This window comes from Euphorbia lathyris, chromosome 1, assembly GCF_963576675.1.
Source record: "Euphorbia lathyris chromosome 1, ddEupLath1.1, whole genome shotgun sequence".
Classification (NCBI taxonomy): domain Eukaryota; kingdom Viridiplantae; phylum Streptophyta; class Magnoliopsida; order Malpighiales; family Euphorbiaceae; genus Euphorbia; species Euphorbia lathyris.
The window spans coordinates 32953419-32978714 of record NC_088910.1 but is presented as its reverse complement, the minus strand read 5'-3'; the positions used below and the strand labels follow the sequence as shown (position 1 = coordinate 32978714).

The following is a 25296-nucleotide window of genomic DNA, read 5'->3' as shown; positions in this document are numbered from 1 at the left end:
GGACAGGTTGTGAGGTTTAAGCGAACTGGCTAGATAATTAGCAATGTCGGCAAACCATGGCACAGGTTGTATGGTGTATAGACGCTCGTCTGGAAAACTCTCCAAAATCTCTGGTTGTTCCTGGCTGCTTTGGTGAGGAATTCTTGACAAATGATCAGCTGCCACATTTTCCGTTCCATTCTTATCCTTAATTTCGAGATCGAACTCTTGAAGTAAGAGTAACCATCGTATTAATCTTGGCTTTGCATCCTCCTTTGCGAAAAGATAGCGTAATATAGCATGGTCTGTCTGAACAATGACTTTTGACAGCACCAAGTAGGGGCGAAATTTGTCAAAAGCATACACAACTGCGAGGAGCTCTTTTTCCGTCGTGGTGTAATTCAGCTGGGTCTCGGTTAATGTTTTGCTCGCGTAATAGATAGGTCGGAATTTCTTCTCAACCCTCTGCCCAAGAACAGCTCCCACACACGTATCACTTGCGTCACACATCATCTCAAAAGGTTGTTCCCAGTCGGGTCCTGCCAGTATAGGCGAGTTGATCAGCTTGCCTTTCAATAGTTCGAAAGTATTTAGACAGCTTGCATCAAAAGAAAATTCTGCATCCTTATGAAGTAATGCTGACAAGGGCAGCGCAATCTTTGATAAACCGGCGGTAAAATCCTGCGTGCCCCAGAAAACTTCTCACATCTTTTATATTGGTTGGAACAGCCAGCTTCTCTATCACCTCTACTTTAGCCTTGTCCACTTCCATCCCCTTTTCTGAAATCTTGTGTCCGAGAACAATTCCACCCGTAACCATGAAGTGGCACTTCTCCCAATTCAAAACCAGGTGGGTCTCCTTGCATCGCACAAGCACAGCTTCGAGCTTGTTTAGACAATTTTCAAAAGAGTTTCCATAAATAGAGAAATCATCCATGAAGATTTCTACAGTTCGCTCCACCATATCATGGAATATAGACATCATGCATCTTTGAAACGTGGTCGGAGCGTTGCACAGCCCAAAAGGCATTCGTCTATAGGCATACGTCCCATAAGGACAAGTGAAAGTTGTCTTCTCTTGATCCTCGCTATGGATTGCAATCTGGTTGTACCCCGAGTAACCGTCAAGGAAACAATAGAATGCATACCCCGCTAACCGTTCTAACATCTGGTCAATGAAGGGCAGAGGAAAATGATCCTTCCTTGTGGCTTCGTTGAGCTTTCGGTAATCCACACAAACTCGCCATCCTGTTATGGTTCTCGTGGGAACCAACTCATCCTTCTCGTTGAGTACCACGGTTGTTCCTCCCTTCTTTGGTACAACGTGAACAGGGCTGGTCCACACACTATCCGAAATTGGGTAAATAATGCTGGCATCTAGCAGCTTGATCACCTCCTTTCGCACGACCTCTTTCATGTGGGGATTCAATCTGCGTTGTGGCTGGACAGATGGCTTGTGATCTTTTTCCATCAAAATTCTGCGGACACAGACTGTTGGACTGATTCCTTTGATATCATCAATTTTCCATGTGATTGCCTCCTTGTTCCTTCGTCGTACCTCCATGAGTTGAGCTTTCTGACCAGGAGTTAATTTTGAAGATATAATAACTGGACTCCCGCTGGGTGGTTCCAGGAATGCATATTCGAGGTGTGAGGGCAACGGTTTCAATTCTGGTTTAGATAATGGCACAGTCGGTATCTCCGGTGGTTCTTGATGAGTGGGAACAGTAGGGTCTAAAGGGGGTGTAGGTAAGTTGGATTCAATGGAACAACCTGTTCCTTCACATAAGTTCACCTCTTCTCCCAATAGAGTCTCCAAAGTGTCCTGTTCCTGTAAAATAGAAAGGCTTTGGAAATCATCTAAGAAACAGCATGTGTCATCATTATTGTTAGCTCGTCTCATTGCCTCGTTCATTTTGAAAATGACTTCCTCCCCATTAATTCTCAAGAATAGTTTTCCCTCTCCCACATCTATCAATGCCTTTCCTGTTGCCAAAAAGGGTCTTCCTAGGATAATAGGAACGTGCAGGTCCTCATCTATGTCCATTATGATAAAATCAACAGGCAATATGAATTTCCCTACTTTGACCAACACATCTTCTACGACTCCCCTAGGATAACATACTGATCGATCGGCTAACTGAATTGAAATACGGGTAGGTTGGGGTTCTCCTAATCCTAGTTTAGCATATACAGAATAAGGCATTAGGTTTATGCTAGCTCCTAGGTCACACAGTGCATTTTCAATATTTAACCTTCCAATTGAACAGGGAATAGAAAAACTCCCTGGATCTTTTAGCTTTTTTGGAAGCTGCTGCTTGTTCTGGAGTATTGAAGAACAATCCCTGTTGAGTTGGATCATTGATATGTTTTCCAGCTTTTTTTTGTTTGACAGGAGATCTTTCAAGAATTTTGCATACGATGGCATCTGTGCAAGTGCTTCTACGAACGGAATGTTGATGTGCAACTTCCTTAAGGTGTCTAACACCTTAGAATTCTGTTCTTCCAGCTTTTTATTGATCAACCGTGTTGGATATGGCACAGGCAGAACATACGGCGGAGGTGGCTTGTACATCCTTCCGCTTTCCCCCCTGATCCTGCTCACTGGTAGATTTTGTCTTCCTGGTTTCTTCTTGACTAAGAACAGTTTGTTCCTGCTCTTCTTCAGTTCCTTCGGGTGTTTCTGCGCATTCAGCATTTTCATCAGTAGATATAATGGCTTGAGTTTGCTTACCAGATCTCAGGGTTATTGCCATGACATCGCCCTTTGGGTTCGGCTCTGTGTTGCTTGGCATTATTCCCTTCTCTTTTGACGTAGATGCAGCTAATTGTTGGACTTGTGTTTCCAGATTTTTAATTGAAGCTTGTGTCTGTTTCATGAACTGCATCATCATCGTTTTCATATCTGGCTCTACATCTTCCTTTGGTGGAACAGGTTGTTTATAATGCTGCTGAGGTTGCCTCTGGTAGTGTCCTCCTTGCTGTTGTTGATATCTCGGTTGTTCCTGCTGGTTGGGCTGGCCTGTCCATCCGAAATTCGGATGATTTCTTGTGGCAGGGTTATACGTGTTAGAATATGGGTTCGGTGGATTCCTCTGATTATACCCTGCATAATCACATTCTGCCTGTGCACCCTTCCCTTGCTTGACTCCGGGACAATTTATGTTAAAATGAAGGCCTCCACAAAAATCACAAATGTCATTGAATGATGGTTCATTGTGGATCGAGGACACATTTATCTTGTCGAGCTGTCTGCCAAGTTGTTCTACCTGGCTTGTCAATTTTGACACAACATCTTCATTTCCCGCTCTTTTTCCCTCACTTTTGGCGGAGTGCCAGTTATAACTTGTGCTTACTACTCTCCCAATAAGGTCGTACAAGGCTTGTGGCTCCAGATCTTCGGGGTTTCCATTGGCAATGGACTCGATCTAGATCTTATAAATGTTGGTTACCCCATTGTAAAAGTTCTGCATCTGCATCCACATAGGGATGCCATGATTGGGTTCTCTCCTTAGTAGTTCCTTGTACCTTTCTCATGCCTCGGCTAAGGATTCATCCTCTTATTGCACGAAATGGGAAACCCCGTTTCTGAGCTTAATGGCTTGTCTTGGTGGAAAATATTTCATTAAGAAAGTGCTGGCCATTTCTTCCCAAGTAGTGATCGTTCCTGGTTGCAAGTTTTTCAACCAGTTCTTCGCTTTATCTCTTAGAGAAAAAGGAAATAGCTTTAGTCTGATTACGTCGTCAGCAACGCCCATGTTTGATCTGAAAGTGTTGCACAGCGTGATAAATTCAAGGATATGCCCATTTAGATCTTCCGATTGGTATCCATTGAACTGTACTGCTGCCTGCAACATTTGTATCATAGATGCTTTCACCTCGAACATGTTGTTCCCTTCGTTGGGCAACACGATGCATGATGAATGTCCTTCCATGGTTGGTCTCGAATAATCTCTGATTCGCATGACAGGAGGGTTGTTATTCTCTCCCTCTTCTTCCTGGTTTGGTTGAACTGGTTGTTCGGGTGGTACCCTTCCAGCCATTCTTCTCTCTCTTTGTCGTTCTCTTTGTCTTGCACGTCGAGCTCTCGCTCTGTTTCGTCTACACGTTCTCTCCAATTCGAGATCGATAGGGAAAACAGGAGGTCCAGCTCTGCGCATAAACTGATGAAGATTCCTTCTGGCTGCACTATTTAGCAAACAGATTAAAAACACCTTGTTTCACAAAAAAGTTCGTATAAACTTTGTTGCTTTCAATCCCCGGCAACGGTGCCAAAAACTTGTTGTCTCCTGAATGGACTCTAGCAAGTGTACTAGATACAAGTAATAAAGTGATAAGTCAAGTATCGTATCCACAGGGATTGAGGACTAAAGTTTATAAGAAATACTTTGTAGAACAGGGTGTTCGTGATGTGTGAATTCTTTAAATTAAGAGATGTTGTTTAAATAGTAGCAAAATCAATGATTTAGTTGATTAGAAGGAGTATTTAATGATAATAAAAGGCGGAACAGGTTGAGCACAGCGGAACGGGTTACTTTCAGTCTCTGAACATCCTATTTATTCATGAATGATGTAAAGTGAAGTCAAGGTCTCTGCTTTAATGCTCACTTAAGTCAACTCTCGTGTGTTCTTAAGATTCTAAGACGTACTACAACCTTAAGCGTCCCTAAAGTTGGTTCTTTCTTGCATTATGATCGAAACAACATTTCAATGAAGAAAACCCTTGATACAACCTCCTGACATCTCTGTTTCGGGGTTGAATGCTTGACAAATAGTTCCGTGAAGATGAAAGCAGTTTCCTATCATGCATCTAACACTAACATACATGCATTTAGCAATAGAGTTAAAGATTTATCGAGCACATCATAATATATCAACATTCATTCATAAATAAGATACTAAACGACTTACATAACCGGCCCTAACTGGCCAAACCCATTCAAAATGACTACTCACTCATAGTGTAGAGTGAACAGCCTGAGTTAATTCCACAGTTCTCCATTGATGGAGTCATCTTCCTTAGAGAGCTTCGCCTCTCTCCAAGAAGCTAAAATTCTAGTTAAAATAATTATCCAAAGTAAAAAAGGTGTCTTTTCCTTCCCTCCACTATATCTATATAAAGGAAAAGAAACGAGCCGTACCACAAAATATTACAAAAAAGATTGTTTTTTCTACCACTACGTTACTAGGAAATGATTAATTGTATTTTGACCCTTGAACACTCAAGGGGTGATCCATCTTGTCATCTTGTTGCTTTTCTGCCTTTCCTACGTCTGCTGCTACTGCCACGCCGCTCCTGCCACTTGTCCAGTCGCTATCCGTCATCAGGTACGGAGCGGAGATCCGCTGGATCAAAGGTGGCTCTACTCCTCAAGGTTTGTTGCAAAATAGGCTGTGTGTTAGGCATGAAATTGACTAAATATAACATAGTATTTATAAGGGAATTTGGGTGTTTTATTATGTCATTTGGTAAGAAATAAGGGCTAATTACTGTCCTTGTGCAGATAAGCAAAGAGAAATGCTAAACTCGCTGGAAACAACTTGTTTTGCTAAAGCCAAGAGGAGTGGAGCCTTACTTGTATCTAGCGGTCAAACTCCGGATTATCCAATGACGGACAGCGACAGATCATGGTGGCAGTGGCAGTGAAAGCGGCAGAGCGGCAGGTGAAAGTGTGTGGCGATGGGATTGCCTAAAGAAGCAAGATGACTTGAAGTATCACCCCCTTGAGTGTTCAAGGGTTAATCGAAATTTAATCATTTTAGTTTATTTTAATTGTAGTTGGTAGTTGACTTATTTTGTAGAAAGGGTACGAAAGTTGTACCTATTTTGGCCTCTGTCTTTCCCTTTAAATAGAGGAAGCAGAGAAAAGTTTAGTACTTCGGATTTTTAGTATTTTTTAGTAACATAGAATAAAAGAAAGAAGAGAGCTCCCATGGAGTCTCAAGCTGTATCAAAAACCATCGTCTGCTCACTGCTCTATATGAGTGAGTAGTCCTTTTGAACGGGCACGGCCTGGCCGACCCGGTGATGTAAGTGTTACAATGTTTTTATGAATATTTCGTATTTTTCCAATGTTGTGGTCAATGAGGGTTTAACTTTCCTGCTTAAGCATGTATGTATGTGTTAGATGAATGATAAGACACTGCTTTCATCTTCACTGATATCTCTATTGATCTCCCAACTTTGAAGCTGACAAGTTAGAAGGTTGTGTCAAGGGTTTTCTCATCTAGAAATGCAGTTTTGTTCTTAATGCTAGAAAGAACGTATCTTTAGGACGCTAAAGGTGTTAGTAAATCTTAGGAGTTTGAGAACACACGAAAGTTGACTCAAACTCACTTCAAAACTGAAACTTTGGCTTCATTAGCATTGTCTTGTATTCATGGAATGTTGTAAGACGTAGCACACCGTGTTCGGCTATGTCGAGCCTGTTCTATTCTCTAAGATCTTTGCAAAGTTATTTCATTTTCTTGTTTCATCAGTCTGCCTGAATTGTTAAGTAACCAACATCAAACAATCAACGATAAAAGAAGACACTGTTGTGACACACACGGTTTAGCAACGATTTCTAATATTGATTTGAATCACAATCCCTGTGGAGACGATACTCACTTATCACTTTATTACTTGTATCTAGTGCACTTGCTAGAGTCTAATCTGAGGACAACAAGTTTTTGGCGCCGTTGCCGGGGATTGGGAGCAACAAATTTATAGCTGAAATTTCTGTAAAACAGGGTGTTTTTAATCTGTGTGTTAAGGCGTGTAGGAACAAAGAAGTTAATTACCCGTTTATGCGTAGAGCTGCACCTCCTGTTTTTCCTATCGATCTCGAATTAGAGAGAACGTGTAGACGAAACAGAGCGGGAGCTCGATGTGTTAGACAGAGAGAAAGTCAAAGAGAAAGAAGAATGACTGGAAGGGAAGGCCCAGAACAACCAGTTCCACCAAACCAAGAAGAAGAAGGAGAAAACAATAACCCTCCTGTTATGAGAATCAAAGACTACTCTAGGCCAACTACCGAGGGACACTCATCGTGTATCGTGTTGCCCAACGAGGGGAACAACATGTTCGAAGTAAAAGGGTCCATGATACAGATGATACAGGCCTCAGTGCAATTTAATGGGTTTCAATCGGAAGATCCAAATGGGCATCTTCAAGAATTCATCACATTGTGCAACACATTCAGGTCGAACAGGGGTGTCTCTGACGACGTGATCAGATTGAAGCCGTTTCCTTTTTCCCTGAGGGATAAAGCGAAAACCTGGCTGCGAAATTTGCAGCCGGGAACGATCACGAGTTGGGAAGAGATGGCAAGAGCTTTTCTGATGAAGTATTTTCCGCCTCGACAAGCCATCAAGCTACGAAATGAAGTGTCACGCTTCATACAGGATGAAGATGAGTCGCTGGCTGAAGCATGGGAAAGGTACAAGGAGCTTCTCAGAAGGGTGCCAAATCATGGTATCCCTATGTGGATGCAAATGCAGAATTTTTACAATGGCGCGACCAACGTTTACAAAATCCAGATTGAATCTATCGCGAATGGTAACCCAGAAGATCTAGAGCCACAAGCTTTATATGACCTAATAGAGAAAGTGGTAAGCACGAGTTACAACTGGCACTCGTCCAGAAGTGAAGGGAAAAGGATAGGAAATGAGGATGTCGTTTCGAAATTGACAAGCCAAGTAGAACAGCTTACTGGACAGCTGGGAAAGATAAATGTCTCGTTCATTCACAATGAACCGCCATTCAATGAACCGCCATATATTGACAGTTGTGGTTTTTGCGAAGGAGCTCATTTCAATATCAACTGTCCCGGAGTTAAGCAAGGAAAAGGCACACGGGCTGAATGCGACTACGCAGGGTACAATCAGAGGAACCAGCCTAACTGTTATTCTAACACGTACAACTCTGAAACCAGGAACCATCCAAATTTTGGATGGACAGGCCAACCGGACCAGCTGGGACAACCACAGTATCAAGATCAGCCTAGGTATCAACAACAGCAAGGAGGACATTACCAAAGACAACCTCAGCAGCACTATAAGCAACATGTGCCACAAGGAAGATGTCGAACCAGATATGAAAACAATGATGATGCAGTTCATGAAACAAACGCAGGCATCAATCAAGAGTCTGGAAACACAAGTTCACCAAATAGCTGCGTCCACATCAAAAGGAAAGGGGATAATGCCGAGTAATACAGAGCCAAATCCTAAAGGCGACGTCATGGCAATCACGCTAAGGTCTGGTAAGGAAACTCAACCTGTGGTTAAATCTGATAAGAACGCTGAGTGTGCAGGAACGTCCAAAGAAGCTAAAGGAGAACAGGAACAGGCTGTTCCTAGAAATGAAGAAACAGGGAAGGCTAACCAAGCAAGTGAGCCAGATCAAGAGGAAGAGGAAAGAACGTATAAACCACCACCACCGTATGTTCCACCTGTGCCATATCCAACGCGTCTAATCAACAAGAAGTTGGAAGAGCAGAATTCGAAGGTGTTGGATACCTTAAGGAAGTTACATATAAACATTCCTTTCGTGGAAGCACTGGCACAGATGCCGACATATGCCAAATTCCTCAAGGACATCTTATCGAACAAGAAGAAGCTGGAGAACATTTCCATGATACAACTCAACAGAGATTGTTCGTCAATACTCCAAAACAAGCAGCAGCTGCCCAAGAAGCTAAAAGATCCAGGGAGTTTTTCGATACCTTGTTCTATTGGAAAACTGAATATTGAAAATGCACTGTGTGATTTAGGAGCTAGCATCAATCTTATGCCATATTCTGTGTATGCAAAACTTGGACTAGGAGAACCCCAGCCTACTCGCATGTCTATTTAGTTAGCTGATCGTTCCGTATGCTACCCTAGGGGGATAGTGGAAGACGTGCTAGTAAAAGTAGGAAAATTCATTTTGCCCGTTGATTTTATTATAATGGACATAGATGAAGACTTGCATGTTCCTATCATCCAAGGAAGACCATTCTTAGCAACAGGGAAGGCATTGATAGACGTGGGTGAGGGGCGCTTATTTTTAAGAATTAATGGGGAAGAAGTTATCTTTAAGATGAACGAGGCTATGAGGCGTGCGAATAATAATGATGACACATGTTGTTTCTTAGATGATTTTCAAAGTCTTTCTACTTTGCAGGAACATGACACATTAGAAACTTTATTGGGAGAAGAGGTGAACATATGCGTAGGGACAAGCTGTTCCATTGAGTCCAACCTTCTGGTACCTCTGTTCGACCCTACTGTTCCAACTCATCAAGGACCACCAGAGGTACCAACTGTGCCTGTGTCTAAACCAGAATTGAAGCCACTGCCTGATCATCTCGAGTACTCATTCCTTGAACCACCCAGCAGACGTCCGGTCATCATATCTTCAAATTTGACTCCAGATCAAAAGGCGCAACTCTTGGCGGTTTTGCGAAGAAACAAGGCTACAATCGCGTGGAAAATTGATGACATAAAAGGAATTAGCCCGGCAGTCTGTGTTCATAGAATCTTGATGGAGAAGGAGCATAAACCAACAGTCCAGCCGCAACGCAGATTAAATCCCCACATGAAGGAGGTTGTACGTAAAGAAGTAATCAAGCTTCTCGATGCTGGAATTATCTACCCAATATCCGATAGTGTGTGGACAAGCCTTGTTCATATTGTGCAAAAAAAAGGGAGGAACGACAGTAGTCCTCAATGAGAAAGATGAGTTGGTGCCCACAAGAACAATCACAGGATGGAGAGTTTGTGTTGATTACAGGAAGCTCAATGAGGCGACAAGGAAGGATCATTTTCCGCTGCCCTTCATTGATCAGATGCTAGAGCGTTTAGAGGGCTATGCATTCTACTGTTTTCTTGACGGATATTCAGGATACAACCAAATCGCAATTCATTGTGAGGACCAGGAGAAAACAACGTTCACGTGTCCATATGGGACTTATGCTTACAGAAGAATGCCGTTCGGCCTGTGCAACGCTCCTGCCACTTTTCAGCGATGCATGATGTCCATTTTTCATGACATGGTGGAGCGAACAGTAGAAATATTCATGGACGACTTCTCGGTTTATGGGAACTGCTTTGACAGCTGTTTGAACAACCTCGAAGTGGTGCTCATGCGATGCAAGGAAACTAACTTGGTCTTGAATTGAGAGAAATGCCACTTCATGGTCACAGGAGGAATTGTCCTTGGGCATAAAATTTCAGAAAAAGGGATGGAAGTGGACAAAGCTAAAGTAGAGGTGATAGAAAAACTGGTTGTGCCCACCAATGTAAAGGATGTGCGAAGTTTTCTGGGGCATGCAGGGTTCTATCGCCGGTTTATCAAAGATTTTTCAAAGATTGCACTACCCTTGTCTGCCCTACTTTATAAGGAAGCTGAATTTGTATTCACCGCAAGCTGTGTACAGGCATTTGAACTCTTGAAGAGCAAACTGATCAATTCACCAATACTAGCTGGACCTGACTGGGAAAAACCGTTTGAAATGATGTGCGACACAAGCGATAATTGTGTGGGAGCTGTTCTTGGACAGAGGATTGAAAAGAAGTTTCGGCCCATTTACTATACAAGCAAGACATTAAACGAGGCCCAGCAGAACTACACAACTACCGAGAAGGAACTTCTTACGGTTGTGTATGCTTTCAACAAATTCAGGCCCTACCTGGTGTTATCCAGGGTGATTGTTCACACAGACCACGCAGCGTTGCGATACTTGTTCGCAAAGAAAGATGTTAAGCCAAGGTTGATCCGATGGTTGTTATTACTCCAGGAGTTTGATCTGGAAATTAAGGATAAAAAGGGAACGGAGAATGTTGCAGCAGATCATTTGTCAAGGATAGATCACAATGGCAGCTTTGAACAAGCAGAAATCGTTGAAAGGTTTCCTGACGAGCATCTATATGCGGTACAGTCTGCGCCATGGTTCGCCGATATAGCTAATTACCTTGCAACTTCGCTCAAACCACACAACCTATCCACGAATCAAAAAAGGAAGTTTTTCTCTGAAGTCAAATATTACTTTTGGGATGACCCTTAACTTTTTAGGTTGTGCGCGGACCAAATCATTCGAAGATGTCTATCGCAAGAAGCAGGACAGGATGTTCTAAGCCACTGTCATAATCGTGAAGCCGGAGGACACCATAGCGCAAGCCGAACCGCAGCCAAGGTTCTCTAATCAGGTTTTTTCTAGCCCACTCTTTTCAAGGATGCTCATGCATTCGTTAGCACTTGCAATGAGTGTCAACGAACTGGCAACATTTCGGCTCGAAATGCTATGCCCCTCAATAACATAGTTGTGTGCGAAATTTTTGACATTTGGGGAATATATTTTATGGGACCATTCCCGACTTCCTTAGGGAATAAATACATCTTAGTGGCTGTGGATTATGTGAGCAAGTGGGTCGAAGCAATGGCTAGTCCCACCAATGACGCCCGTGTGGTAGTAAAATTTTTGAAAAGGCTGTTTGCCAGATTCGGGGTCCCGCGAGCGATCATCAGTGATCAAGGGACCCACTTCTGTAATGCGAAATTTGAAAAATTAATGGGGAAACTTGGAGTCTCACACAGGGTTGCCACACCATACCATCCACAAACCAGTGGACAAGTAGAGATCTCCAATAGAGAAATAAAAAGAATTTTAGAAAAAACCGTTGGCAACTCTCGGAGGGATTGGGCAAACAAGCTCGATGATGCTCTATGGGCATATCGTACCGCTTATAAAACACCGATTGGAATGTCTCCGTTTCGTTTGTTATATGGGAAATCTTGTCACCTGTCGGTGGAAATGGAACACCGTGCATTTTGGGCGTTAACATTTTTAAATTTTGAGACACAGGCTGTTGGTGAACAGAGAAGTTTACAACTGAGCGAAATGGAGGAATTCAGACTGTTCTCGTACGAAAATACGGTGAATTACAAAGCCAGGACCAAGCAGTGGCACGAAAAAAAGCTCCTGAACAAGGTGTTTCATGAGGGACAAAACGTCCTTCTCTACAATTCACGATTGAGGCTCTTTCCAGGAAAGCTCAAGTCCAGATGGTCAGGACCATTCATAGTGAACCGTGTATTCGCACATGGAGCTGTTGAAATTTTCAAGTACGGGGGTGATCCTTTTAAGATGAACAGGCAAAGATTAAAACCATATTTAGAGAACGATCACACAAGGAAGATCGATACTGTTCATTTCTAGGATCCCCCAAGTCAGTAAAAGCACGAGAACAGGGTGTCCACTACAAACACCAATTGTAGTACAAGTAACTTTGCATTTTTATTTATTTTTATTTTTATTTTTATTCTTATGTCAAATGTGTTGAGTTTTGCTTAATAATGAGTATCTTCTGCCCAGGCACAATTGTAAAACCTAAAAATCCTTCCAAGGGTGAGGTAGTACAATTGTACCTATTTTGTAGGGAAGGGTGTATCGTAGAAATTAGGGCGGTAGAAATTTTTTATTAAAAGCTAGGAAAAGTGGAACGTCCACTCCTATGCCCATAGGCAATCATACCGCCTGTTTTTCTCCTCGATAAGATTGAACGGTTAGGGGGAAATAAATGCTAAAATCATATCTTGACCGTTCATCACCCCTCGTTCTAATTCAAAAATACGCGCCTTTCTGCCAATCTATCCAGGTGGCCGACTCTGATTCGACCTCATAATGACAGATTGGCGAGAAGACGCCTCGTTTCCCCTACTTAAAGAAGATTTATCTCAGTTCAGTCCGTCTTTCACCATATTTCTTTCTTTTCTTTGAGATTTCTTTTCACAAAGGCAGTTCATGATCTGTGCCCTGTACCACTAGAAAACCCTACTTAAATTAGAAAGCAAAATGAGAACCCGAGGCTCGGGCAAAAACGTGAAAATAGAGGGATCTTCCAAGAAAGAAAAAGCAAAAGCAAAAATGGCGGAGCCAAGCACTGTGGCTTTTGTCCCGGATGAAAAGCTGGTCAAGAAACTCTCCTAGTTTAAAGACGCCTCTGTACAGGCGTACTATGATGAGTTAGCAAAATTTCAGTTCAGACCCATCCGAACAGTTTGCTGGGAATCCCTAAAGAGGCTGAAGCTCGAGGATCGTGTGCGCACCCTCATGAAGGCCGGTCATTTTGAATGTTTCTTCGAAATGACAGAACCTGCCTATCGGGAACTGACACTCGAGTTCTTGGCCACCTTTAAGCACAACGCTGAGATAACCGAACCTGACGAAGAGGGAAAATTTAGCTTTAGGCTCATAGGTCACTCCCAGAGGCCTTCGCTTAACCTGTTTAACCAGATGCTTGGTGCTGCCGACGATGACGATCTAGAATCTGAGAGCTATAAAGAGGCCTTCACCACAACGCCTGATGTTTTCGACCCTGTGGCCTTTTGGGAATCACTTTTAGGACAGAAACATTATGACGGCAGTTCGTCCAAGGCATCCAATATCGATGATTACGCTGTTCGGTATTTGCACAAGTTGATCTCCGGTACAATCTTCGCCCGGGAAAACCAAGCCACCATGCCACATGCAGATCTCACCGCGTTGTGGAGTATGGCAGTTGGACCGAGAATGAATTTGGGATTCTGGTTCGGAGAATACATCAGCGCTTTTTCCAAGAAAAACTCGTCGATCATCTGTTGTGGAAGCATTGTCACCAGGATTACGGAGTCAATCAGGGTTTTTAAACCAAAAGACCGCTCTCGTCTCACGATTGTGAATCACCCTGACCCGATTGATCTCAAGAGCCTCCAAAAGATGCTATTCGGAAAACTGGTGAACGGGAAGTGGGTCTGGATGTCTGACTTTGTTACATCTCGGCAGACTGAGAGCCGAAAAAGGAAAAGCAAGCCTACTGTATCAGTGTCGTCAGATTCCGAGCAAGTCGAGAAGCCAAAGGACTTAGACTTTTATAAGAAGTGTGCAAAGCTGACCAGCGTGGATATAATGGATCGATTCAACGCCCTGTTTGCCCAGAATTTGGAAAACCGCGAGATGATATTCGCCATGGAGCAAAAATACGCGTCGCAACAAGGCGAGATCGATATGCTCAAGAGCCTTTGCATTGAGGAGCATGCCAAGGAAAGCCCTTCTAGTTTCTCTATAAAAAGTCCAGTAAGACAAGTGCCCGAAACACCTGCCAGTGCTAATGTTAAGGCTAATGCTACTGCCTCCTCGAAAGAGGAGGGTATTCCTGCCCCTGTGGATAGAGAGGTTAACTCCTCTCTTTCCCATCACGACTGATCTGTACCGATAGTCGCTGTCCTAGCATCTGGTAACCTCTAACACCCTCACTCTATCATGTTATGGTCTGCCTATTTTATTAACAATCTGCTGCCGTGATTCATAAAATTGAGGACAATGTTTTATTATTTTTTGGGGGTGGATTGAGTGTGTCACAATTTATTACAGAAATAACATGATAAATGCTTTTAAATTGTTTGTTTAAATTAGTAATTTGATGTAAAACAAATATCCCTTGAGAATTTTTGCACATGTCCTTGGTAATTATTGTTTGTTTCCATATTTTTTTTTCTCTCCGCTTGTGCATGTTCCATCTAGGGAATTGTTCGGTGTTCTGTAGGAATCAAAGAACAGACTGTGCATGCTTTGGTGTAATGGTTGTGTTACTTGCTTGTTTGCACCTCGTGTCCCTAAATTTTAGGAAGTTCCAAGAATTTTGAAATTTTTAATTCCTCTTTCAAAATTAGTAACCATTGCCTTACTGCATTTTCCCCAAAAATAGTGAGAACTTGAGCCTTAAAATGCATCTTTGCTATGCATTAATTTTTATGAGTGGGCCAGCGCTCACTATCTTTAGGGAGAATTTGCCTTGGTGCCCTGTTGAAATGGTGATTTGTTCTGACTTTCATAGGAGGAAAGAGGCATTTAGTTACCCTCTCCGCTACACAAAAGGCACCTATGCTTTGCACCCCAATGATTAGGATACCAAGTCGAGCCATGACCTGCTATTTCTGGAAAAAAAAACCCGCGAATGATAGCCCTCTCCTTTCACTTATAAGTCAAAAACACCCTGAGTTCTGTCTTATGCTTTGAAAAGCCAATTGTTTAAAATAAAAATCATGTGCTTAAGTTTTGCGAAAAGAAGCAATTGAGCAAACAATGCTTAAAGAAAAGATTGAAAGAACTGGGGAATATAACAAGAGGAGGAAGGAACCTTAATGAATATTCAAAAGAGTACTGGATTATGAGTAAACAGGTTGTGTAGATAAAAGAGTGTGTAAATAGCAATCATTATAGGCTGCGTATGTTAAATAAAATAGCAAAAAGACAGAATTCATACACTTAAATAGCCTTTCACTGTCAAACCTGAGCCTAAACCGAACATTACAACCTATACAAGTCCTTTGGACTATGTCAGGAGGATCTTTGACCCATGGATTCGGGACCAATAGGCAAACTCGCACCCTAAGGGTGTGGTGTCTGAGCTGAGGAGTGAAATCGCATGCTTAGTCCTATGGCGAAAAGATGCCATGCGAGAATGAGTGAATTGTTCCATTCCTTAGTGAGGCATGTCTGGCAGCTGGTGACTCCTGGTGAAAGAGGACGTCTAAATTTTAAGATTTAAGGAATTTCTTGGGCAAAAAGGACACAATTTCTAAAACGAGTTTTAGCTCTTCGATGAAACCTTAGCATGCATCTGTTCATTTCCTCTTTTTGCCAAGCGTTCTGTGTTTCTGTTTTCCTCTGTCTCATTCCCTGAAACTAATTTCATTCCTAAATTTTTTTCTGATTCCTTCTTACAATTTGTTGCTTGAGGACAAGCAAAGGTTCAATTTGGGGGTATTTGTTAGGCATGAAATTGACTAAATATAACATAGTATTTATAAGGGAATTTGGGTGTTTTATTATGCCATTTGGTAAGAAATAAGGGCTAATTACTGTCCTTGTGCAGATAAGCAAAGAGAAATGCTAAACTCGCTGGAAACAGCTTGTTTTGCTAAAGCCAAGAGGAGTGGAGCCTTACTTGTATCCAGCGGTCAAATGCCGGATTATCCAATGACGGACAGCGACAGATCATGGTGGCAGTGGCAGTGAAAGCGGCAGAGCGGCAGGTGAAAGTGTGTGGCGATGAGATTGCCTAAAGAAGCAAGATGACTTGAAGTATCACCCCCTTGAGTGTTCAAAGGTTAATCGAAATTTAATCATTTTAGTTTATTTTAATTGTAGTTGGTAGTTGACTTATTTTGTAGAAAGGGTACGAAAGTTGTACCTATTTTGGCCTCTGTCTTTCCCTTTAAATAGAGGAAGCAGAGAAAAGTTTAGTACTTTGGATTTTTAGTATTTTTTAGTAACATAGAATAGAAGAAAGAAGAAAGCTCCTATGGAGTCTCAAACTGTATCAAGAACCATCGTCTGCTCACTGCTCTATATGAGTGAGTAGTCCTTTTGAACGGGCACGGCTTGGCCGACCCGGTGATGTAAGTGTTACAATGTTTTTATGAATATTTCGTATTTTGCCAATGTTGTGGCCAATGAGGGTTTAACTTTCCTGCTTAAGCATGTATGTATGTGTTAGATGAATGATAGGACACTGCTTTCATCTTCACTGATATCTCTATTGATCTCCCAACTTCGAAGCTGACAAGTTAGAAGGTTGTGTCAAGGGTTTTCTCATCTAGAAATGCAGTTTTGTTCTTAATGCTAGAAAGAACGTATCTTTAGGACGCTAAAGGTGTTAGTAAATCTTAGGAGTTTGAGAACACACGAAAGTTGACTCAAACTCACTTCAAAACTGAAACTTTGGCTTCATTGGCATTGTCTTCTATTCATGGAATGTTGTAAGACGTAGCACACCGTGTTCGGCTATGTCGAGCCTGTTCTATTCTCTAAGATCTTTGCAAAGTTATTTCATTTTCTTGTTTCATTAGTCTGTCTGAATTGTTAAGTAACCAACATCAAACAATCAACGATAAAAAAAGACATTGTTGTGACACACACTGTTTAGCAATGATTTCTAATATTGATTTGAATCACAATCCCTGTGGAGACGATACTCACTTATCACTTTATTACTTGTATCTAGTGCACTTGCTAGAGTCTAATCTGAGGACAACACTGTGTAATAGCCCTTTTGACTTAATCAATACAAATCTGCATAAAACACTTATAAGTCCTTTTATTTAGGAATATTTCGCCTAAAATACTCACAAATTGTTATTAACACGCTGTTTAATTGTAGTCATATTCATGCCTAACACATGCTGTGTTGACAGCCTCACCCCAGAAATACTTTGGAAGCCTATTCTCACTCAGCATTGTCCTAGCTATTTCGACTAAGGTTCTGTTCTTCCTCTCAACTACCCCATTTTGTTGAGGAGTTCTAGGAGCAGAAAAATTATGGTCAATGCCGCTGACTTCACATAATTCATCGAACTGTTGGTTTTTGAATTCTCCGCCATTATCACTTCGGATGTGAGCTAATTTTAGGTCTTTGTCATTTTCAAGTTTTCTAATCAGTGTTGAAAACATCTCAAAGGCTTCATCCTTGCTACTCAGCAAGATGACCCAAGTATACCGAGAGAAATCATCTACAATGACCAAGGAAAATCTCTTACTACCCAAGCTCAGCGACTGGACTGGTCCAAAAAGATCCAAGTGTAGTAATTCCAATGGACGCTTGGTTGAGACTACATTTTTACTTTGAAAAGACTTTTTGGTTTGTTTACCTTGCTGACAAGCATTGCATAATTGATCCTTCTCAAATCTAAGTTTGGGCAAACCCTCAACTAATTGCTTTCTTGCTAATTTGGCAAGGAGGTCCATGCTTACATGACCAAGTCTCCTATGCCATAGCCAGGAATTATCTTCCTTTGACACTAAGCATATATTTTTCGAAAACTTCTTTTCTAAACTCGGCATGAAAACATTGTCAACACGAGGCGCAGTTAAAATTAAATCATTTGTTTTACCCTCGAGTATCCGACACTCAGTGGCATCAAATACAACTTTTCTACCGCTGTCACACAGCTGAGCCATGCTCAATAGGTTATACTTGAGACCCTTGACTAGGGAGACTGACTCAATAGTAGGATTTCCTCCAATAGTACCTGACCCTACTATCTTACCCTTTTTGTTGTCTCCGAAACTTACATTTCCACCTCGTTTATGCACAAGTGTGATGAACTGAGTTTCATCACCAGTCATATACCTCGAGCATGCGATGTCAATGTACCATAGCTTTGACTTCTCCGCGCACCTCAGGCTCACCTGCAATTTAAACTAGTCATCTTTAGGTACTCAATTTTTTTTGGGTCCTCGTTGGTTAGCGTGAACAGGTGAAGCATCATACTTTATTTTGTGACGACATACATTTATGGTGTGGCCATCTTTACCACAATAGTCACAAAAAAACTACCCTTTGAGGGTATTTCCACTTTTGGTCAGCAGGATGGTGCTGAGCATACCAACACACATTTATGGTGTGTCCTCTTTTTCCACAACAGTCACACTGACTATTCTGCTGAGTGTACCGTCTATGCTGACCAGTACCTTGATACTCAGCATTTGGATAGAACCTTTTCTTAGCCGATGTACTCAGCTGGTTCTGTAGAGATGTGATGTCCTTTCTCAGCTTCTTAGAGTCTGATTGGACTTCAGAGACAAACTCGTGCATGATTTTCAAGTTTTCATCTTGCCTGGTATTGTCCTGGAGCAGATGTCGGAGGTCACTGAGTTTGACCTCTTCAATCTCATCACATCGCTTGCTGAGTGCTCGTATTTTCTTATTACACTTTTTGGTCAGTGTATAGAGATCACTCAGGGCATTAACCATTTCATTTCTAAGCAAGAGAAGAGATGTTACCTCATTGGAGTGTTCCTCTTGGTCAGACCCATCGGAGAGGTCAGCTTGCTCAGATTGGTAGTGGTCAGCGGATTCATCAGCCATAAAACATATGTTTGCTGACTCAGTGGCATCAGCTTCTGATGAGGTTGACTCATCACTGTCACTCCATGTTGCCACCATTGCTTTTCTGCTACCTTTCTTTTATTTTAAGTAATATTTTTTCGATCATGTTCTACAAGCTTTCAAAATGAAAAAAACCCCCACTTTTTTGCCCTTCATTATGCTATTTAATGTAGTTTTTTAATGTAAACATATATTATTAGGCATGCATTCTTGTTTTTTAAAAAACATTACTAATATTTACATGTTACCCCCACGTTCCTGTTTCTTATATGTTTACACATTTCATTTTTGTTTCATTAGGCACGAAACAAGATTTCATCTTTTAGAAAACCCTTGATACAAACCCCTTGTATTCCTACTTCGGGTTTTGTATGTTTAATAAGAGATACACGAGAATGAAAGCAGTTCCCCATCATTCATTAACACTAAGATAAACATACTCAAGCATGCATTTAAGAGCATTATTAAACACCACATACAATAACATCATTCATTCATAAAAATGGTAACTTAACTTACAGCACCAGCCCATAGCCGGCCTAGCCCATTCAATCGACTACTCACTCATGGTAAAGAGTGAACAGCCTGAAGAAGAGCAATGACTCTCCATTAATGGAGTTCTCCTGGTTCAGAGAGAGCTTTCTGCCCTTAACACTTTCAAAGCACTTCTCCACAAAATTGTCTAAAAAGAAGTCTGCCTTCCCTCTAACTACTGTTTTCTATTTAAAGGAGGGAGGCCCCAAAATAATTAAATACTAAAATATTACATAATTAAAAGATTATTCCGGAAGGTCAACTTGTTCTTTCATCAAAATAGGTTGTTAACGATTGACACTTGAACACTCAAGGTCAGAACTTCTTGTCATCTTGTTACTTTTAGCCGGCTACTCCTGCTACCACCTCCTGTTCTCGCTGTCCTCCCTGGCTCTCTTGTTTATCTGCTAGTCCGCTGGGTGCTTTCAACTTTTCCTGCAAAACAGGGTGCACGGCAGCTGTTTCGACTCTTCTTTCAAGATCTGTATAAAGCCCCTTTTTAGTCCACATTTTATGCAATCACAAGCCTTAATTACCCCATTTATCTCACATAAGGTATGTTTATTAGGATCAAATATAAGCTTATCAATTTACATTCATCTCTGGTGAATATGGTGCAGTAGTTTCATGTATGATTCCATATGAGTTATAAACACGCTAGAATCATAATTAGTGCCTTTATCACTACGAAGTCTCTTAACTTTCCTATTGCATTGATTTTCTATTTCAACAACAAAAAGTTTAAACGTGTCAAGAACATCACTTTTTGTAGTGAAAAATATGCAAGGGTTGCTAGGTCGTCGCCCCGAAGCGGCGCGCCACCCCAGGACACGGGGGTGGTGTCAAATATGCAAGGGTTGCGGGTAAATAAGCTAGTCCACGGTAATGGTAGGGGTAATAGGTTACGCTTTGGGACATGGAACATAGGCTCTTTGACAGGAAAATTAGCTGAAATTGTAGATGTTATGAAGAGGATGAGAATAAATATAATGTGCCTACAAGAAACCAAGTGGGTTGGAGCCAAGGCTAGAGAGATAGCTCCTTGGGGTTATAAACTGTGGTACTCAGGAAAGGTAAGGGTAGAAATGGAGTAGGTATTCTTATTGATAGGGAGTATATTGATGATGTAGTAGTGGTGTCTAGGAAGAGCGATAGAATTATGAGTGTTAAGCTTGTGATAGGAGATGAGGTTGTGAATGTCACAAGTGCATATGCGCCACAAATAGGATTAGATGTCTCTATAAGACAAGCTTTTTGGGAGGACTTAGAGGAAGTGGTGCAATAGGTTCCTAGCGATGAAAAGATGGTACTAGGTGGTGATCTCAATGGACATGTAGGTTCTAGGCGAGATGGGTTTGGGAGTGTTCATGGAGGGTATGGTTTTGGAGATAAAAATGAAGTAGGAAATGATATCTTGGAATTCGCATCAGCCTATGACTTGAGTATCATGAACACATGGTTTATGAAAAGAACATCCCACTTAGTGACTTATCGGAGTGGAGGTAATGTGAGCCAAATTGACTTCTTCCTAGTAAGGAGTGCTTGGAGAAAGAGTTATATTGATTGTAAGGTGATCCCTGGTGAGAGTACGACAACCCAACATAGAGTAGTGGTGCTTGATTTCGAAGTAGGAGATGTATGAGAAAACGAACACCACAAGTGGAGACTAAGATTAAGTGGTGGAAACTGCAAGGGGAGAATCAACAAAAATTTGTGGATGAGATGGCCAAAAAAGATATTTGGACTTTTAATATGGATTTAGATATAGATTCGATATGGACTAAGATGGAGCATAGTATAAGGGAAGTAGCGAAGGAAGTTCTAGGGGAATCTAAAGGTAGCATGCCACCGTGTAAGGACACATCTTGGTGGACTGAAGAAGTACGACAAGCAGTAAAGAGTAAGCGAGAATCCTATAAAATATTAGGGAAGTGCGGGAGTGATGAGAACTACGAAAAGTACAAAGAGGCTAAAAGGGAAGTAAAGAAGGTCATACGAGATGCTAGAGCAAAGGTGAATCGGGATCTGTACACAAGATTGGATACGAAGGAAGGGGAAAGAGACATATATAGAATTGCTCGGATGAGAGATAAGAAGACACGAGATCTCGGAAAAGTTAAATGTGTGAAGGATGTGGACCAAAAAGTCCTAGTTAGAGATAAGGATATCAAGGAATGATGGAAGTCCTATTTTGATAACTTATTTAATGGAGATCGCAGACAAGAGGTTGGAGATATAAGTATCCCTCACGATATGATAAATCGTGAACGCATATGGAGAATTCAAAAGGGTGAAGTCAAAATGGCATTAAATAAGATGAGATTGAAGAAAGCAGTAGGACCTGATGGCATCCCTATTGAGATTTGGAGATGTTTGGGAGAGAAAGGAATCGAATGGTTGACGACGTTCTTCAACAAAATTTGGAGAAACAATAAGATGCCATCTGAATGGAGGAAAAGTATCCTAATCCCATTGTATAAGAACAAAGGCGATGTCCAAGATTGTGCCAACTATCGAGGAATCAAATTAATGAGTCACACTATGAAACTATAGGAGCGAGTGATCGAACAAAGGCTAAGGAGGACGGTGAGATCTCGGAAAACCAGTTTGGCTTTATACCGGGAAGATCAACTATGGAAGCCATCCACCTAAGGAGACAATTAATGGAGCACTATCGAAATAAGAAGAAAGACTTGCATATAGTTTTCATTGACTTGGAGAAGGAATATGATAAGGTACCAAAGGAAGTACTTTGGTGGGTCCTAATAAGGAAAGACATTTTCGTGAAAATATGTTGACATCATAAAGGACATGTATGAGGGAGTATGCACGAGTGTACGCACCAGTGTTGGGAAGACTGAAGAGTTCCCTATTACGATTGGAGTGCATCAAGGTTTTGCACTAAGCCCATTTCTTTTTGCCATCATTATGGATGAACTAACGAGTTCACTTTAAGATGGTATACCATGGTGCATATTGTTTGCAGATGATATTGTGTTGGTTGATGAGACGAAAGAAGGCGTGGAGAGGAAGTTGGAACTATGGAGACAAACTTTAGAATCTAGAGGCTTTAAGCTGAGCCGAAGTAAGACAGAATATTTGGAGTGTAAGTTTAGCGGCGATAGGAGTAGGGAGGCAGGGACAATCACACTAGATGGGAGAGTTGTTCATGCATCAGATTGCTTTCGGTATTTAGGATCTATTATCCAAACGGATGGAGAAGTAGATGGAGATGTTGCTCATAGGATTAAATCTGATTGGGTGAAGTGGAAGAGTGCTACGGGTTTCCTTTGTGACCCCGACATGCCAAATAGATTGAAGGGAAAATTCTACCGCACGGCAATCAGACCAGCACTGTTATATGGTACGGAGTGTTGGGTAGTGAAACACGGTCACACTTATAAGATGTCGGTGGCGGAGATGCGTATGTTGAGATGGATGTGTGGTCATACGAGAAAGGATCGGGTGAGTAATGAAATAATTAGGACAAAAGTAGGGGTTACATCTATTGAGAATAAAATGAGGGAAAACCGACTAAGGTGGTTTGGCCATGTAAGACGAAGAGCGCCTGATGCGCCGGTTAGGAGGACTGAAGAGTGGCAAAGGGATGTAGTGGTGAGGGGTAGGGGAAGACCTAAGCAAACTTGGAGGAGGGTGATCGAGAGTGATATGAGTTTATTAGGGATTTAGGAAAATATAGTAGTGGATAGGAAAGAGTGGAGGGAGAGAATTTGTGTCGCTGACACGACTTGATTTCACGGTTTTATATGATGGTTCATGTTAGCCGACCCCATATCATTTCGGGACTAAGGCTTTGTTGTTGTTGTTACACATAGGTGAAATTAGAATAATCATCAATAAAAGTTACAAAATAACGTTTATCATTTCTGGCCAACTTTCCATCTAGTTCATATATATCATAATGAATTATTCTAAAGGATCAGAGTCCTTAGTCATAGATTTATGAGGTGTTTTTGTGATTTTTGCTTGACTATAATAATCACATTTATTAAACTCATTTAAAGACAAATTAGGTATTAAACCTAAGTTACTCATATTCTTAATAATAAGCTTATTCACATGACAAAGACGAGCATGCCAAACATTAAAATTACACAAAGTATAAACAGAAGCATTCGCTTTATTAATTTCAACATTAAGCTTAAATATACCATTAATAGCATAACCTTTTTCTACAAACATCCCTTTTTTTGTCAAAGTAAATAAGTCTGCCCTTGTAGTTTGAGTAAATCCCGCCTTATTGAGAAGATAGCCCGAAACAAGATTTTTCCTCATCTCTAGAGTATGCATAACATCCTTTAGAGTCAATATTTTTCCATAATTGAAATTTAATTCCACACTACCAATTCCAGCAACAATAGTGGTGTGAGAATCACTTAACAACACTTTCTGATCCTCAATCATAACTATATATATCTTAAACATATTTCTATCATAACAGACATGGCGAGAGGCACCGATGTCTACCCACCACCCATTTGATCCACCTACAAGGTTGATCTCAGTAATCATTGCTACCAGAGGTAGTTCTTCAGTCAGGTTAACACTAGAAGTAATGTTTGGTATGTTTCTGCACTTACGTGCCATATGACCCGATTTCCCATAATTAAAGCAAAAAAATGTAACGTCATTCTTAGGTGATTGTTGTTGAGGTATGTTTTGGTTCTTTTAAGGCTTCCAATTCTTATTATTATTGGAGTTCTAGTTTTGTGTATTGTTATGATTCTTAAAGTTTTTTTTATTGGGTCTCAAAACAGCAATAGCTCTCTTGGTGTTGTTAGAGACAACAAACACCTATTCTTCTTCTTTTTTATCATGTTTTGAGCTTCCTCCTCAGTACGGAGATGAGTGATCAGATTTTCTAAAGAAAACTCCTTAGTTCTGTGCCTGAGAACATTTTTAAAATCCTTCTAGGAAGGAGGCAACTTGTCAATTATAACAGTAACTTGAAATTATTCATTAAGAGGCATATCTTCCAAAATAATCTCGTGTGCCATTTTCTGGAGTTCATGAGATTGAGCCTCCACGGATTTGTCATCAATCATATGGAACTTGAGGTAGTGGCTGACAACATACTTCTTCGATCCAGTCTCCTTTATATCATACTTCTTTTGCAGAGCATCCTATATGTCATTGGTAGATTTTTATTCAGCATTCTAATAGTCGTATAGGTCATCTGCCAATCCATTAAGGATATAGTTTTTGCACAAAAAGTTGGTCTCTGACCATTTTTCAAAGGGACATGTTTCTGCCTCTATAGCATCTAGATGGTGAGAATAGAAGCAACCTTCTTCTTATTAAGATAGAACATCTTTTGTTTCCACCATCAAAAGTGAGCCCCCTCAAACCAGAATGGCTTGTTGATATCAGACAGCCCATTGGTTTGTTCGGTAGCCATTGCAGTAGAGAATTGTCTTAAAATTATTGTTGCATGAATAGAAAAATGCAAATTTACCGAACACAGTAATGGGATGAGTCACAAACAAGGTTGCTCTCTTTAAGACATTCATGGAACTACCTTCAGATAGTGCAAGTAGTCGTATAATTCAGTCGCCTCCAGGATAAAACAACCCACTCAAATAATTGCACATTATAAACTCTATCAAAAATACACTTGAGGATTTTGCTCAGTTTCGTTGTCAAAGGAAAAAAAAGTTAAAGAGGAAGCAAAAAAATTGTTGTGTGGAAGAATGCAGTTTGTTGTTGAAAAACTAAATAATTTAATTAAACTGATTTTTGAAATTTTAATTAAATCAATAATAAAAAAATATAGTGTCCACACCACACTAATTCAATCCAACACGGACGACGCGCATGTGGAAGCATCATGTAGGTCCTCACCCTTTCACAAAAGTGGGGTACCCCTTG

The 25296-nt window shown here is 41.1% G+C and overlaps 1 non-coding gene across 1 annotated transcript; it reads left to right on the top strand.

Annotated features, from left to right (window-relative positions):
* Positions 1–3468: 3468 nt before the first annotated feature.
* LOC136216018 (small nucleolar RNA R71) lies at positions 3469–3575 on the top strand. Its single transcript, XR_010683015.1, has one exon. It is a non-coding gene; the product is annotated as a small nucleolar RNA R71 (small nucleolar RNA).
* The last annotated feature ends 21721 nt before the right edge of the window (positions 3576–25296 follow it).